We start from the raw sequence: 13,565 nt of genomic DNA, 5'->3' as shown, positions 1-13,565 counted from the left end.
TTTGTTGGGACCAGTACAGTGACAGACAGTCGGTTGACTACACAAATCATTACCTGCTCTTCTTCTTTGCTAACAGGACCCCCATTTTGTTTTTTTCCTTAGAGATCCTTTGACTTCATTGAAGATAGGCCTAACCAAGGATCTACGGGTAAGCAGGCTTATGATCTAATTCTGGCCAATGTAATTTAAGTAGAAGACTGTTGGAGGGCTTTGGGGAGGATTTTACTTCTTGATATAAGAGGCAGAAGCTGAGAAGTGCTTTGCCTGACTCTGCTATTGGTTGCCTGCCGTTGAATGTGCTATGCTGATATGCTGCAGTTAGGGCAAAAGGGTCACAGAGATGCTGACTCAGGGCCTTGACACCTTTGAAGCAATGCCAGTACTCACTTATATCTAGATTTCTTATGTGAGAAAAATATTTTGTATTTGTTTAAGCTGTAGCTTTTATGATTTTCAATAAAAATCTTTTATAACTAATACAGAATTTGGGTCATGAAAGTGGAATGCTGCAAGTAACACCCTTTAAGAGATAGGTTGGAGTGGGCATTGAGGACCCAGCTGTCTTAAGCTGGAAACTTTCAACGTGGCAAAACATTTAAGTAACCAGTTGCCCGATATGTCTTAGAATGCAGACCACATGTTGACAGAGGTTGTAGTGGGATGGGAAATGGAAGGAAAAATTCAGGATGTTTATGTGTATATGTGTATTGGCTTTTTTTAGTGGCTGTTAACAAAGAAGCCCTATTTGGAGAGGCAAACTTAAGTTAGATAGCTCATCTCTGAGCAGAAAGGAAGAGTTTTGCTAAGAAAGGTACTCATTGTGACCTCCATTCTAAATGACCAGAGTTTTGTAGTTTATACTCTTGCAGGGTCGGAGAAGCTTTCTTAGCTGTCATTGGTAACTCAAGTTAAAACAAGAGACAAAAAAAAAAAAAAAAAAAAATCAAACAAAACAAAAAAACAAGTGGAGACGAGAAAGTGGCACCCTTAAGACTGACAAAACTGGAGCTTCTTACCACAAAGACCTGATTATGTGTGTGAAATGCCAAAGGATTTGGGAGAGCACAGGATCTAGCAGCAGGAAGATAAAAATTCTTAGCCTTAAAGACTATGTCTAGACAAAATCTTTAACTGTGGTTTCTAGTGCGGGGAATTGACCAGAAGCAAGTAGACTGAATCTGTCAAGTTTTTGAAAGGAACTTTATTGTTAAAGTTAATGCAAGCACCATCATAAACTGCATATAATTGAGACTCAAAGGCAATCCCTGTGTGTCTAAACTTGTGGTGACATGCAGGGGCTGCCAAAATTAGAGAACTTTCTCTTGAACGCCCATCTCAGGTATGGGCATTGAAAATATGATTAAAGAATATCACTAGAGGGGAGAACCAGAGGCTATGGAAGTAAAAGTAGAGAAGTTTTCACAAATAGAACTAGGAACTGTCACATTGACTCACCAGGGAAATTTCTCCGTTGAGAGGACAGGCATTTTCCACTATTCCTTTCCAATAGAATAAAGTTTATGCTAGTTTTAACTATTAGTCTTTTCCCACCACTGTGTATTAGATGTGTTTGAGGCAGATAACTTGTTCTTTAGAGAAAATTTCCAGGCTATGAGAATATCTATCTGTACCAAAAGAAGTGGATAGCATGTCATAGTTTTAGGGCCATTTTGAAAAGGCAGTTTATACTACAGGATTACGATATTGTGAAAGGAGTGTTATCAACCAGTTGGAATGCGCCTCAGTCCAGTGCTAGGTGGTAAAAATCTGGCTCACCTAATGTACCTCTTAGAAAGAGCCCCATCTGTGTCTAATTAGTTGTCCTCAGTAATGCTTAAACAGGTTCTTTGGCCTCTTTTTATGTAGCTATAAGAACTAAAATTATTTTCTCTAATGAATCAGGTATCTTTTATCAAACTATGAATTATATGTAACAAATTGAAAACAGAGTAAGGTATGGCCATGATCTGGTCTTGTATTTCCTACTAATCCTTCTAAATTCAGGGATTCACTCATTTATTCTTTTGTTCATTTATTCATTCATTCATCAAATAATTTTAAAGAACCGAGTATGACCCAGAACTTACTCTAGGCCATGGGATACTAAAGTAAATAAGAGTCTCTGTTGAGGCTTATATTCTACTTGGGGAAATTGGTAATCAACAAATAGTTATTTAATGCACTAAGTGATGCTAATTGTTAAGAAAATAAAGCAAAGAAAGATGATAAAAAGTGATGGGAGCTGGAGGACTGTGCTATTTTGTGTCATCAGGAAAGTCTGCTCTGTGAAGGCAATATTTTGGCAGAGCCCTGAGGAAACTAAGAAGAGTCATGGTGACATTTAGGGAAAGAGCATTTTAGACAGAACAAATAGCCAGTGTGAGAGTCCTGTGGCAGGAATGTGTTGAGTGTGATCTAGGAATAACAAATGGCTATAGTGGCATGAATGGAGAAAAGGATGGAAATGTTGAAGATGAGTCCAAGAGTAGTAGGACCTGTCATGCAAAACTTCCCAGGCCAATTATAAGGGCCTTGTATTTAGCTCTAGGATTTAAGAGTATATCCAAGATTTGTGGGGTTTGAAATTTCACAGCCCTGTGGGCCTGCCATACATAAAAGAATACAACATTAGGTACAAACCTAAATACTGATTTGGAATGGAAATAAAAGTCACAAGAAATGATCAGTTTTAAAGCAGTGACAAATACCAGTGTAGGGGATCAGATTATGCTATCTCTAAATATGCTACTTTGGCATGATTATTTTGAGCTGAAAACAGTGAGGAATAGCAGAAGCAAAAAAAATCTCTTTGCCTTCCCAGCTCTCATAACCAGGAAAGGGAAATCATACCAGGAAGGGTAAAACCCTTAATCACTAGAGACTACTATCAGTCAAAAGATAGAAACCTATCTAACAAATGTCAGGACAACCCTTTTCTTTCCCCCATAAGTTTACCTTCCCACAGTTTGCTATTCCTAACTGCCAAAATCCTTTTTCCTTTATCTTGTCATTTCTCTACAAATTTATTATTCTTTGTTAAGATGCTGTCTAAAACCCAGGTTCTAGCCACCCTTTTGTGTTACTCATCACCGAGTTAAGAATTACCTCCACTGGCATTTTTCAAAGAGCTGGAACAAAGAATCCTAAAATTTGTATGGAACCAGAAGAGACCCTGAATTGTTAAGGAAATGTTGAAAAAGAAAAACAAAACTGGGGGCATCACATTGCCTGATTTCACGCTTTACTACTAAAGCCATGATCACCAAGACAGCATGGCACTGGCACAAAAACAGACACATAGGTCAGTGGAACAGAATAGAGAGCCCAGATATGGACCCTCAACTCTATGGTCAAATAATCTTTGACAAAGCAGGGAAAAATATATGGTGGAAAAAAGATGGTCTCTTCAACAAATGGTGCTGGGAAGATTGGACAGCTATGTGTAGAAGAAGAAACTTGACCATTCTCTTATACCATACACAAAGATAAACTCATTGGATAAAAGACCTCAGCGTGAGGCAGGAATCTATCAAAATCCTGAGAACATAGGCAGTAACCTCTTTGACATTGGCCATAGCAACTTCTTTCAAGATATGTCTCCAAAGGCAAAGGAAACAAAAGCAAAAATGAACTTTTAGGATTTCATCAAGATCAAAAGCTTCTGAACAGCAAAGGAAACAGTCAACAAAACAAAGAGGCAACCCACGGAATGGGAGAAGATACTCACAAATGACAGTACAGACAAAGGGCTGATATCCAAAATCTATAAAGAACTCCTCAACACAACACACATAAAACAGATAATGATGTCAAAAAATGGGCAGAAGACACGAACAGACATTTCTCCAAAGAAGACATACAAATGGCTAACAGACACATGAAAAAAATGTTCATCATCATTAGCCATCAGGGAGATTCAAATCAAAACCACATTGAGATACCACCTTACATGAGTTAGAATGGTCAAAATCAATAAGAGAGTAAACAACAAGTGTTGGAGAGGATGTGGAGACAGGGGAACGCTCTTACATTGTTGGTGGGAATGCAAGTTGGTACAGCCACTTTGGAAAACAGTGTGGAGATTCCTCAAGAAATTAAAAATAGAGCTACCCTGGCCATTTCTTGGACGCCGGGTCAGCGAGAGCATCTGCTGGAGCCGGGAGGGGTGGGAAGTGGGAAGACCCATCCGAGGGTGTGTTGATTTGAGCGTCAGCTTTCTAATCCACGATCTCGAAATGCATCGTGATTCCTGTCCATTGGACTGTAAGGTTTATGTAGGTAATCTTGGAAACAACGGTAACAAGACTGAATTGGAATGAGCTTTTGGCTATTATGGACCACTCCGAAGTGTGTGGGCTGCTAGAAACCCTCCCGGCTTTGCTTTTGTTGAATTTGAAGATCCCCGAGATGCAGCCGATGCTGTCCGAGAACTAGATGGGAGAACATTATGTGGCTGCTGAGTAAGAGTGGAACTCTCGAATGGTGAAAAGAGAAGTCGAAATCGTGGCCCACCTCCATCTTGGGGTCGTCGCCCTCGAGATGATTATCGGAGAAGTCCTCCACCTCGCCGCAGATCTCCAAGACGGAGAAGCTTCTCCCGCAGCCGGAGCAGGTCCCTTTCTAGAGATAGGAGGAGAGAGAGATCCCTGTCTCAGGAGAGAAATCACAAGCCGTCCCGATCCTTTTCTAGGTCTCGTAGCCGATCTAGATCAAATGAAAGGAAATAGAAGACCAGTTTGCAAGAGGAGTGGTGTACAGGAAATAACTTCATTTGACAGGAGTATGTACAGAAAATTCAAGTTTTGTTTGCGACTTCATAAGCTTGGTGCATTTTTTTTTTTAAAAGATTTTATTTATTTATTTGTCAGAGAGAGAGCGAGCGAGACTGAGCACAGGCAGACAGAGTGGAAGGCAGAGTCAGAGGGAGAAGCAGGCTCCCTGCGGAGCAAGGAGCCCGATGTGGGACTCGATCCCAGAACGCTGGGATCATGACCTGAACCGAAGGCAGCTGCTTAACCAACTGAGCCACCCAGGCGTCCCAAGCTTGGTGCATTTTTAAGATGTTTTAGCTGTTCACATTTGTTTGTCTCTTGGAACAGTGACACATAAAGATGTAATTCTCTATGATTTGAATGGATCATAGGAGGCATGTAATATCAAGAATTGTTACTTTACAATGTTCCCTTAAGCAAAATTGAATTTGCTTTGAAGTTTTGTCTTATATAGACTGATAATAAACCTCTTACTCCTGCCCAGCTAAACCTTGACATTTAATATTATGAGAACAAAACTGGCAAAAATTGAATGAAGTCTTTCTATAGCTGGGATAATAGTATGCAGCTGTAGTTAAATAAGCAGTCTTTAAAAGCTGGTGTGAACACAAGCCAGCAATAAAAATTCAGCTGCACTATTAAACTAGATTAGAGGTTTAAAAAAAAAAAAAAAGAATCCAACTAGTCTTCGTACTGGGCAGGGTGTCCAGTTGGTATAGAATTGGAAGTTTCAAGAAAGTTAGTTTACCTTTGTTTTAGGTCATAAGTTCCTTACGTGATTGCTGTATATGAAAAGATGGCTCTTTGTAACATTCTCTATTTGGTAATTTGAAACTATTAAAGATACCAGTGTTCTGCCAGTTTAAGGGTACATTGTAGAGCTGAACTTTGAGTTACTGTGCAAGATTTTTTTTTCATGCTGTCATTTGTAAAATGTTTGTGAGAATCCTTGGGATTAAAGTTTTGGTTACAAAAAAAAAAAAATAGAGCTACCCTATAATTCTGCAATTGCACTACTGGGTATTTACCACAAAGATATAGATGTAGTGAAAAGAAGGACCATCTGTACCCCAATGTTCATAGCAGCAGTGGCCACAGTCACCAAACTGTGGAAGGAACCAAGATGCCCTTCAATGGATGAACGGATAAAGAAGGTATGGTCTATATATACTATGGAGTATTATTCCTCCATCAGTAAGGATGAATACCCAACTTTTGTATCAACATGGATGGGACTGGAGGAGATTATGCTGAGTAAAATAAGTCAAGCAGAGAGAGTCAATTATCATATGGTTTCACTTACTTGTGGACCATAAGGAATAAAATGGAAGACATTGGGAGACGGAGAAGTAACTTGGGGAAAATTGGAGGGGGAGACAAAACATGAGAGACTGTGGACTCTGAGAAACAAACAGGGTTTTTGCAGTGGTGAGATGAGCCTGGTGGTAGGTACTATGGAGGACATGTATTGAATGGAGCACTGGGTGTGGTGCATAAAAAATGAATTTTGGAACACTGAAAAAAATACAGTAAAATTAAAAAAAAAAGAATTACGTCATCATTTCTGGCTAAAATCTCTTTGGCGCTTAACACATTATTTTGTAATATCATGTTCTATAGGGAGAATAGGAAGAAAATACAGCTTTCCTTTAGTTTGGTCAAAATTTGTTTATTTTTTATTCACAATGTAGAAAAATCCCCTCTGATTTCACAACTCATTATTGGTAATGCTGTGTACATTTTTAGTATTGTTGTCATATTTGGGAAAGCTTTTCTAATTTTTTTCTTACATGAACTACAAGATTTATAAGAAGTTTCCACAGACTAGCTTCTGGCTCCATACGTTTCAAACCCCTTTTCTTCTCCATTAGACATGTATTACTGTTATGATGAAGACCTCTAGCTCTAAACTTTAATGTCATGGTATATGCTGGCACAGGTAGTAGTAATCTTGGAAGCCACTTCTAGACCAGCAAACACTATACAGTGAAATAAATTATGAACCACAATAATACTGACTCGAACTAAATGCTTCTTTAGGGGTGCCTGGGTGCTCAGATTGTTAAGTGTCCAGCTCTTGATTTCAGCTCAGGTCATGATCTCAGGGCTGTGAGATTGAGCCCCATGTATGGACTCCCTGCTCAGTGGGAGTCTGCTGCTTCTCTCCCTCTCTCCCTGCCCCTCCCCCTGCTTGCACATGCTGTCTCTCTCCCCTCTGAAATAAATTACAGAAATAAATAAACAAACAAACAAATAAATAAATAAATACTTCTCTAACTCAACCTCTCCTTCACTAGATTCCTATGTATTTGGCTATTCTAGCACCACTTGACTCGAAGAGAGTTGTGACAGAGGGGACATTTAGAAGAGATAGTTGTGGTTAAAATATCTCATTTTATAAATTAAACAGAAACAAAAACTTGCAGATATATTGCAGGGCCTCAGAAGGGCTAAGTGCAAGTGCGGGCCCTGAATCAGCTTTATTAGCTTCATGGAAAACCTTCCTCTGGTAAAAATGGGAAGAGCTGGAGAGTTTGAAGCAAAGCCGTAATGTGATATAAGTGCCCTTGTAAAAGGACCATTTGTCTGGAGAGTAGGCTGTAGGGGAGCAGGCCTGGAAGCAGGGAGGTCTCTGCAGAGGCTGAAGTTCAGGCTGCAGAGGACAAGTAAGAAAGCAGACATAACTCATTCTGTGAGTTCTGAGAATGCTGACTGCTACCTGCTAAGCTATGGATGTTTTTCCTGAGAATTCATGCCTGTTCATGTCAGACTGGTTTCCTTTCGCAGTTACTGCTTATTCAGTGATTATTGAGAGTTCTCCTAATATTTTCAGATGTTCCATATCTTTAAAGTTCAAATTTCATCAACAGAGTTTTTATTGCTGTAACTGTTTATGTTCCTATTTGCTACTGCATAGATGCCTGCAGTGCTGGCTGAGTGATCTTTCTTTCTTTCTTTTTTTTTTTTTTTTTAATTTTATTTATTTATTTGACAGAGAGAGAGAGATCACAAGTAGGCAGAGAGGCATGCAGAGAGAGAGGAAGGGAAACAGGCTCTCCGCCGAGCAGAGAACCCGATGCGGGGCCCAATCCCAGGACCCCAGGACCACGATCCGAGCCGAAGGCAGAGGCATCAAGCTCCTGAGCCACCCAGGCGCCCCTGAGTGATCTTTATTAACCGATACAATTTCAGTTCCTTGTATCAGTGCAATCTGTATGTGGGCTGAGAAGTACCCAGAAGGACTCTTTAGTATTATTTAGAAACCTTACAACCTGACACTTGGTCACTTTATATTATCAAATATTCCTTTTCCTGATGAACTTTTTGATTAACATCTTCAAGGCCTTTGGTGTTTAATAATTTTATCTAATTTATTTGGGAGTTAATTTTTGTGGTGTCTTGCTTTAGAGTGGGGGTTAGTGAACCTATAAATATGTTGGCCTTTGAAGGTCATATGGTCTCTGTCAGAACTCCTCAGCAACGCTGTTGTAGCACTAAAGTAGCCATTGACAGTGATGCAAAGAAATGGAAGTGGCTGTGTTCCAATATAATTTCACTTGCTAAACAGGCCAGGGGCCAGATTTGGTCTAGTTGATGCAGTTTGCTGGCCCTTGCTTTGGAGTTTTCCTCTAGCTGTTTCATCTTACGTGTCCCAAATCTTAAACTCATTTAACCTCTATGAGCCTAGTGTTTCTTTCTTTAGAATAAGAACCCTGATAGTGTCTCTATCTTTAAAATAAGGTCCTGTCTGCCACATAGCATTGTCATAATGGTCAAATGGGATATTGTTTGTGGAAATCTGTTATAAATTTTAAAGTAGCACACATCTGTATATTTCTTTCTCTTCCCTACCACCCTGCAACACATTTTCTTACTGTCCCCTCCACCAAAAGCACAATATATAAACACTCAATTACAAAGGAAAATTATGGCTTGCTAGTTTATTTTTATTCCTGGGACTTTTGTCAAATACTGGCTCCCTAAAATGTCACCAAAACTACCTTTGATGGCACAAAGCTTAGTTTGTTCTTACCATGGTAAGGGAAAACATAGCCTTGATAGTCTTTTTTAATTAATTATTTTTATTAACATGCAATATATTATTTGACCCAGGGGTACAGGTCTGTGAATTGTCAGGCTTACACACTTCATAGCTCTCACCATATCACATACTCTCCCTAATGTCCGTAACCAAATCACCCTCTCCCTGCCTCTCCTCCCTAAACCACCCTCAGTTTGTTTTGTGAGATTATAAGTCTCTTATAGTTTGTCTCCCTCCCGATCCCATCTTGTTTCATTTTTTTCCTTCCCTAGCCTTGATAGTCTTAATAGAGCCTCAGAAGAAGGAGGACAAAGTCAGGATATTTATTGAGATTTTTGAAGACCTACCTAGATGAAGATGGGTCTTTCAACTCAGGGGCTTGGTTAGGAGTGGATAAAGATCATGAGATTATAGTCTAGGATTGGTGGACATTAATAAGGTAAGGCTTTTGAAGAGGGAGTTCAAGAGTCTTAGATACTATAATTCTTAGTATAAATTATAGTCTTGGACACTATAATTTAATACTTTCTATTGAAGAATTGATTGGTCTTTCAGGAAGGAAGTTACTACAGTGAAGAGTAACCTTATTTATAACTTTTATTCTGAGGGGCAAGTTTCCTGGAATAATAAATTTATACTGATAAATGTTTTAGAATATTAAAGTCATATTAATACAGTCAGTATGCTGTGTATGTATAGATGATTTTGGTTCTCACTTAAACATATTGGTGGTATTTGGTGAGGAGAAGAGGGAAAAATAGATAGGATAGCAAGATTTACTTAGAAAAGTGCAGAGAATAATGAGTAGAAGGTAACAGATACTGAAAAGAGAGGAAAAGGTAGCAAGACTACAAAGGTCTTCTCAAGCACAGTTTAAAGAAAACTTTGAAAGAGAAGAGAAAATTTCAGGGATGTAAATTACATTGCAGAATGTCAACAATTGGAAAAAACTGACAAATATACATTGCTTTCAATTAATTGTTCTGGCTGGACAGGTTTATTTTTGTATGTGAATCTGTCAAGACTGGAAAATGTGTTTTAGAGAGGATACTTTTATTTTAAAAAAACAGTATATATATATATATGTGTGTATATATATATATATATATATATGTGTATATATATATATATACATACATACATACATACATACACGCCTGGGTGGCTCATTTGGTTAAGTGTCAGATCAGGATACACGCTCAGTATGGAGTCTGCTTAAGATTCTCTCCCTCTCCCTCTCTGGTCCTCCCCTGTTTGCACACTCACTCTCTCTCCAAAATAAATGAATAAATCTTTAAAAATATTAAATATATATGTATTCGTGATACAAAATTTTGAAAATACACAATTAGAAGAATAACTCTTAATAAGAAAGTAAAATGCCAGTGAAATGGATATGTAAGAAAGTTAAGAGAGGGGCGCCTGGGTGGCTCAGTGGGTTAAGCCTCTGCCTTCCGCTCGGGTCATGATCTCAGGGTCCTGAGATCGAGCCCTGAATCAGGCTCTCTGCTCAGTAGATAGCCTGCTTCCCTCTCTCTCTCTGCCTGCCTCTCTGCCCACTTGTGATCTCTCTCTGTCAAATAAATAAAATCTTCAAAAAAAAAAAAAAAGAAGAAGAGAAAGTCAAGAGAAAGAGGAAAGGTGGTGACATTCACAAAAAATAAAGAATTTATTTGGGGGAAAAGAGTAGAGTAGAGACATGGGAGAGTAATAGAAGAGAAAGGAGAAGAATAAAGACCATGTTGGGAGGCTATTGGATGATTTGTGGGAAGTGGTTAAAGGTTTCTAGGAAGAAGCTTATCTATCTTAAATTTTAATTTTTTTCCATTGCTGTGATATTGTAGAGAATTTAGGCCAACAACAAAATAGAGGGCTTGTCCCCAGGGCTGTCCTCCCATCTGATATCAACTGTAAGTTTGGAGGATCCCAAAAACTATCCTCAGGTTTGGTAATTCATGAGAAAGCCTCAGAATTCACTGAAAGTTATTATATTTATGGATGGCTTATTACAGATTAAAATCAATCAAGGGAGGAAACTTGTTTGGCAGAGTCCAGAAGTACCACATAAAATGCTTCTGTTGTCCTTGCCCTATGGAGTTGAGACATATCACTTGGCTGGCATTGATGTGTGACAAAATACATAAAACAGTGCCAACCAAAGAAGCTCATGTGAACCTCCGTGTCTAGAGTTCTTTTTCCTGGTTTATGTTTTACATGGGTATGAACACATGGTTGATCTCAGTCTCTGGCTCATCTGATCATGTATAACCCAAAGCCCCTACCCTAAGTCACATTGTTACTTTTTTGCCAGTCTCTCCCCTTTTCCCCAAGACTATGTGGATGGGACCACCCCTTGCCCTAAATCACACTGTTAACTGTCCAGTATGACCCAAGACAAAGACATTCCTTTCTGGAGGGCCCAGAGATTACCTCTGAAGCCAAAGGTGCGGGCCAGATGTTTTCTTTGAACAAGTCCAAATTCTTCACTACACAGTTATAAATCCCTTTTATCATCCTGTTCTTTAGTAAAGACCTCTTCACACATGTAAAGAAAAAAAAATTCATCTTTACTGCTGACAACTTTAAACATTTTGGTGTAGATCCTTCTAGGTAGATCTTAGATAGGTTAGGCATAAAAATGTTAACTCACCTTTTCTTTATTCCTCCCCAAATTAAATTGAATAGCTATTAGCACAAGTTAGAAACCTAATCAGTAAAACTAAATCACCAAATGTTAGGGTTAGATGAAACCTTGGACTGCGTCTTTCGGAAAGGTAAAGTGATTTGTTCAAGACCAATGGAGTTAGTGCGACAGAACTGAATTAAGATATCAGGTCCTGCTGAGCAGAGAGAGCCCAATGTGGGACTCAATCCCAGGACCCTGAGACCATGACCTGAGCCAAAGGCAGAGGCTTTAACCCACTGAACCACCAAGGCCAGTGACTTTTCTCTTAAAAGGAAACTCATGAAACCTCTTTTTGGATCCAAAGGATGTTACTTTTTGAAGATAGTATTGTCTTGTTGATGTATGCTAAGGTAACCCTGATGGTTTTTTGATTAATTTGGTTTTGTCCAAGAATTTGGGATGATTTCCAGATCCACATATTAAAGTGTGTCTAGAAGACAGCTGCTCAACTGCTTGCATATTTTTCTGATTAGCTGAATTGTATATGCTGCTTGAAATTGCCAACTGGATTTTGTATTGTTGATAGGAACAGCGGGGGATCTTAAACTGAACACTATCTGTATCTCTCTAGTACTTTGGAAAATTTTCCTTGCCATTTGCTGCCTAGTTGTCCTTCTTAGAAATCTATTAAATTTTATGGTTTTTGGATTCAAACCTGGAACCTAGTTTTCAGCTGATTTCTGACTTCCTCCCAAATTTTATAAACATTTAATCAACTTCTCTTCTGTGTGTACTAGTAGGAGTTAAAAGATGGATCCAGTGGTGTGAAAAAGGCCAGCACTTATCCTTTGACAGATAAGCTGTGGCTTGGGAGGACACTAAATGTTCATGTCCCCTGAACTTGGTATGTTGAAACCTAACCCCCAATGTGATATTATTGGGAGATGGAGTCTTTGGGAGGAGATTAAGTTATGAGGGCAAAGACCTCATGAGTGGGATTAAAACCCGTATAAAAGATTCCTCAGAGAACTCCCTTGCCCTTTTTCCATCTAAGGACACAGCAAGAAGATAGCCATCTATGAACTAGGAAGCAGGTTCTCCCCAGACACTGAGTCTACTAGTGCCTTGTTCTGGGGTTTCTCAGGCTCCAAAATGGAAAGAAATAAGTTTGTGTTGTTTTAAAGCCACCATTGTATGGTATTTTTGTTATAGCAGGCTGCATGGTCTAAAGATAGGGAAATTAAGTGTGGGCACTCGTTTTCATTAGTAGGAATAGCATCATGCGTAGGCCTGGGGGTAAAATCTTACCTGATCACATTTCAGCTGATGAAAATGACCTGCTGTGCCAAACCATTTCCACTCTCTTATGTGGATTTGCCTTAGCAATGACATGAACAATGAGCAAATCATATGGGTTAACCGGAGATCTGTTTTAAAAATGCAGAATGCAAACAGGCCTGAGGGGAATTTTTGCACCCTTAGTTTGGTTATCGCTTTTGTATACTTAACTGAAATCAGCTGCCATGAAGAGATAAAATTCTGATGACATAAACTTGGAACTTGATATGGGGTCAGACCTAGGGTAGAACATCACAGGAATCATCAGGAACACAGAGAGCATCAGGAGACGAAGGAGGAAGAGACTTAGAGAGGTGACGATGGGAAGATGCTCCACTTTTTCACCTGGTGTAAGTTTGACCTGTAAGCTTAATGTAGCATCACAGTGGAGAATTTACAAAGGGGTGGGCATATGTCCCTTCAACTACTGAGAGGAGAACTATTGTAAATGTTGGTAAAGTGATAGAAAGAACCAAAGTGACATAAGTCAGCTCTGTACAATATGAAGTACAAGTTCTGATTTTGTTTTCCAAATACATAGAAATAAAAGTCAATGGAGAAATGTAGAGCATATGAAGAAGTTTCACATGTGCCATCTCATGGAGTGAGCCACCTCTACCATGTCCTAATATCTGTTCCTTCTTCTCCTACTTTCCCAGCAGAACTAAATACCCTGTGGCTCTACCTTTATATTCTAGACAGTGCTGTCCAATAGAAATATAACATGAGCCACATACATTTTTAAAAATATTTTATTTATTTATTTGACAGAGATCACAAGTACGCA

General features: G+C 39.0%; 1 pseudogene; it reads left to right on the top strand.

Annotated features, from left to right (window-relative positions):
- The first annotated feature begins 3,944 nt into the window (after positions 1-3,944).
- LOC131836088 (serine/arginine-rich splicing factor 3-like) lies at positions 3,945-5,756 on the top strand (annotated as a pseudogene).
- The last annotated feature ends 7,809 nt before the right edge of the window (positions 5,757-13,565 follow it).

Source organism: Mustela lutreola, chromosome 7, assembly GCF_030435805.1.
Source record: "Mustela lutreola isolate mMusLut2 chromosome 7, mMusLut2.pri, whole genome shotgun sequence".
In the NCBI taxonomy this organism is placed as follows: domain Eukaryota; kingdom Metazoa; phylum Chordata; class Mammalia; order Carnivora; family Mustelidae; genus Mustela; species Mustela lutreola.
This window is presented reverse-complemented; position numbering and strand designations above follow the sequence as displayed.